Source organism: Electrophorus electricus, chromosome 3 (assembly GCF_041902795.1).
Source record: "Electrophorus electricus isolate QZ-2024a chromosome 3, ASM4190279v1, whole genome shotgun sequence".
Taxonomy (NCBI): Eukaryota; Metazoa; Chordata; class Actinopteri; order Gymnotiformes; family Gymnotidae; genus Electrophorus; species Electrophorus electricus.
In genome coordinates, this window is record NC_137499.1 from 1,162,743 (window position 1) to 1,167,500 (window position 4,758).

The 4,758-nt window shown below is 42.6% G+C and overlaps 1 protein-coding gene across 11 annotated transcripts in view; it reads right to left on the bottom strand.

Moving 5' to 3' along the window:
- Positions 1-428: 428 nt before the first annotated feature.
- sox6 (SRY-box transcription factor 6) overlaps positions 429-4,758 on the bottom strand; it is a 163,297-nt gene continuing 158,967 nt past the window's right edge. For all 11 annotated transcript variants that reach the window (XM_081708898.1, XM_035531260.2, XM_035531266.2 and 8 more), the window contains one exon: positions 429-4,758. This exon is cut by the window's right edge and continues 1,283 nt beyond it. The gene's annotated coding sequence lies outside the window, so the exon portion shown is untranslated.

The following is a 4,758-nucleotide window of genomic DNA, read 5'->3' on the forward strand; positions in this document are numbered from 1 at the left end:
GTACTCACAAGATGAAGAATAAAATTGAATGAAATATTTCATGCATCGATAGCCAAAAGTCAGGTTGTCAGTGTCTGTACAGGTTTCTAGGTCCAGTTAGGTGTGTATGAGATGCTTATCTTGTAAGGAGGGCAAAGATACAGGTCTGTATGAGACTCTTATTTTGTAAGGAGGCCAGGGAAACAGGTCCGTATGAGACTCTTATTTTGTAAGGAGCATGGAGAAACTGAACCTTCTGCTAAGTGATCATTAGCAATTTATCTTTTCAATATAAACTTTTTCATTTCAACTTTTTCTTTTTCATTTCATTTCACTTTCAGTTATCATTTAAATTTTCATTAAAAGAAATCAGACATTTGTATATCTTCAAAATGTTATGAAAACTGTTTAGTTTATTTTTAATATAAAATAAAAACACAGACACACTGTTTAAAACAAAATGTCTCTTTAATTTGTAAGTGTCAACAGCAGTACAAAAGATGGAGTGATGGTGAGACAATTTTCTTGTGTGTGCGTGTGCGTGTGCGTGTGTGTGTGTGTGTGAGTGTATGTGTGTGAGTGTATGTGTATGAGTGTATGTGTGTGACTAGATGTGTGTTTATTATCTAATTTTATGGAAAAAAGAGAAACTCTTGAGGTAAATGATTTAGCAGAACCTTCCTTATCTGCCCTGGTAGGTCAATGGACTGAGTGTAGCCTACTATAGACATGGTGTTACATTACAATATGCCAAAATGTCTCCTGTGGGGAGAACAACCGAGATATTTGTACAATCCACTAAGGTGCCTAAAACACCAAAATGTTTCACTGATCTGGTATATTTGACTTATATTAATACTACTATTACAGAGAAGACTTGTCTCTGAACATACAACTGTAGAATTAATTTATCTTTAGTTTACCTCACGTCAATACTGCACATGGAAACCAATAGGTTGCTGGTTTACATACGAAGCCAAGCAGAAAATATTTTTAGTACCTTTTTTTGTCTTTTTTTAACAATAATATCCTTAACAAATAGCTGTCTTTTGTACTGTATAAAGAAGAATGTGAGCACAAGTGTGATGGCAACCTTTTTAAGTTCAATTAGAAACTTTACACTGGACTGTACAAGATATGATAAACTATTTACATTTTTAGACTTATGTTTTTTCAAAAGCAGCAACAGACACTATTTCTATGTTTCTAACGCCCGAACATTACCTGCCAAGGGCCTAGATACCTGCTGAGAAACCGGTCTCTATGCCAAACAAAAACAAACAAACAAACAAACAGTTTTAAAAAAACAAACAAACAAAACAGGCTGCCAGCGGGGTTCAAAATAAGAGCGGCCCTAGCGACAGTGGAACCACGACGGCCCTAGCGATGGTGGAACCACGGCTTCCCTAGCAACGGTGGAACCACGGCGGCCCTAGCGATGGTGGAACCACGGCTTCCCTAGCGACGGTGGAACCACGGCTTCCCTAGCGACGGTGGAACCACGCACAGTGTTGCTTGAGAAACTAGAAAATCCTCTAAAAAGCAAAGTACCATCAACAAGAGCAGCTGTTTACTCTTCTGAACAGCAGCTGGCATGTCAGTCCAGCATGTCAGTGAATTGTGCTGATTAAATTAACAAAGAATAATCCCAGAATAATCCCACCATATACATCACAAAAGTCCAATGACAGAAAAAAAGAATTACAGTAAGATAGGTAGAAACACCACACACACTTTGTCTTCAGTTACTGTACCTACTCTGCTTTAAAAATGGCAGTGATAGTAATGAGCGGAACACACACCTGACACAGACTGCTGCTGGCCAACTTGCGCCTAACACTACTGACTGAACGCTACTGACTGAACGCTACTGACTGAACGCTACTAAGCAACATGGGCTATAAGGAGACCCCGAAAGTGTCTGTACTACTCAGCGTAGGGAGGGATGAACCCGAACGCACAGACCTCACCAAGAACCCCACTCGCATTCTCAGATGATGAAGCACTGAAATCATTACATCTGATTTTCACCCAAAATTTGGCAAGTGTCTGATTAACAATTTTCAGGCAACTAATAAAATGAGGTCATAAAAGATCACATGGATATGTGTATAATAAGGAGCTCATCGAAACTAAGTGCATGCTCTCGTGATTTCAAGAATCACTTTCTCTCTCAGCATTTTCCACTGAACCTGCATAAAGAGGTCGGGATCTGAAGCATGAGTTTTGATTGGTTCATCACTGGAACCCGGGCGAGCAAGGTGCATGGGAAGTGGTAGGCCACACTTCCTGCTCAGCAGGGGTTAGGGAAAAGCATGTGTGCGGTGTACAGTGACTCGTCAGTTTGGATTTGTTTTCTAAAGAACAAGGACCGACATACACAATCACACACACACACACACACACACACACACACACACACACATACACACACACACACACACATACACACACACACACAAAACGGTCAAATACATAACTTATACTTCAGTAAGTATCCATGGACAAAAATAGAATTCTATTTTCCTATGTTATATTTACAATAATAAAAAAAAAATCTGTGATGAGATGGTGAATTTATCAAAAAAAGAAAGAAAAAGGCATCACAAGAAACTTTTGTTTTGAGCTCCAATTCGGGTACAGATCTCACTGTTTTTATTCTTTTTCTCTGATTGTCCTTTTATCATGTTCTACTGACACTTTTAGAGCCAACAGTGGCTAATAAATACAATAAAATGTCTATATGCACTATATAGGTTCAAATACAATATACAACACAAACATCCATGACCATTAAGATGCGCTGTTGAAGTCAGGAGAGTCAGGGCTGAGCGAGTCTCTCTGCGAGTCTCTCTGCGAGTCTCTCTGCGAGTCTGCCGTCCAGCGTGCTGCTCTCTGCTCCGCTGGCAGCGCTGGAGCTTAAACAAAGTGTTCATTCATCACGTGTCTTTGCATAAATAAACAAAATAAGTCGAGAGAAAAAGGACTCAAATCTGGGAACTGCAAGGTGTGCCCACGAGTCCAAACAGGTCACTTTTGTTTGTGTAGGTTTTTTTTTCCTCGCACGACGGCTTCACATTAGTCAGAATTGATAAAAAATACCATTTATATCCAGTGCTTGTAACACTTATGAAACATTGTCTCTGTGTGATTGAAGTTCTCTCTCTCTCTCTCTCTCTCTCTCTCTCTCTTTTTGTTTTGTTTTGTTTTGTTTTCCATTATACAAGAGCAATCAAGTTTCAGTCCCAACAACAGTCCTTTTGTCAACTACCAAAAATTGGTTTGGCATGGTCAAGAAAATATATACAAAACACGTACGAGTTGCCAGACTACCAGCAGATAAAACAGCTTCAAACAAGACAGATTGGCTTATGTGAGGGGAAAAAAACCCAAAACAGAGCACAACAAACCAAACCATCTCAGGCTACTAGAAGGGAAACTCCCGCCAAGTCCTGGACCTTCTAAAAGAACCACGACAAGCGCTAAAAATACAAAATAAAGACGATTCAAATGAACTAGAGAAGTGCTCAAAACATCTAAGACTTGAAGTAACTGCTTTTCGATTTTGGGAACAAGTACAATAACGCCTCGGACGCCGGGGGAAGTAAGCCGTAAAGAGCTCTCGGCATCGCTTCGACCTTCGGAGGCGGCGCAGTGACCAGCGGCCTCGAGCTTGCCCCGCGGGGAGCGTTCAGCCTGATCCCATCACCTCTAATTGGCCGGTTACTCATGGGCGCGGAGAGGCGATGTGTTCAAGGGCAAGAGGTAAATAACAGGCGTCATGCATTAATAATGCCGTGTTTCGGATGATACCAACTCGTCAGTCATTTTAATAATCCCGCACAGTTTGATCTGCTTGTTCCATCTGCTCGCCAGCGTCTCGTGGCTCTTCCTGGCCACGGCTCTTCCGCCACATCTTTGATGAAATAGCACAATAATCGAATGCCCCCCTCCACCCTCTACCCCATTGTTCAGTACCCTCTCCTGGCTGCAGTGCTGTGACGGGTGCCAGATGGCAGCCCCTGGAGGTGGGGCAGAGGGCAGCGGCCAGGCAGAGACGCCGCCGAGTGCCTGCGCAGCAGGGGCCCGCCACGGGGTCGTGGCCTCCGACAAGAGGCGCTGACCGCCGGCCGCCACTTGGCCGTCCTTCCACACGGCTGGCGGCATGAGTTCTGCTTCCCGGGACTCCCTGCTTTTACACAAAGCATCAAAGTCAAATTTTTGGATCCCTGCTCGTGCAGAGTTCTTGAGATACACTGAAGTCTTTTCATAACAGAGGTTCTCTATAATCCTCTATTTAAGTCATGATTGTTAATGCAGTAGAAATAAAAATAAAAAGATGGACTAATCAACCCTAATTTAGTTTTTTTTGGGGGGGGGGGGTGTATAAGTGCTATAATTTTCAAGCTACAGTCTACTTTACCTATCCCCAGCAAAACTGGCCTTAAAGTTCCAGATAAACTGGTTACTCTCTTAAGACTTATGATCACATTGCACAAACCAAACAGGCTTGGTCAGATTTAAGACTTTCTTGTGTCACTGTAGGCCTATGGTGTGTCCAGAAGACTGTGAGCTCGAAGGGAAGTCTTAGGGACTTTTAATTTCTTTTCCCTAGAACAAAAGGGTGCGGCGGCGGGGGGGGGGGGGGGGGTCTCTGTGGAGAACGTGTCTGTACACTGTGTACAACAGCAATTTGTGATTGTAATGTCACCAAAACTGCCGCTAGCTGCCGTTGGCTGCCTTTCCAACTTGGCTAACCAGATGCCTTTGGCTCCTTGG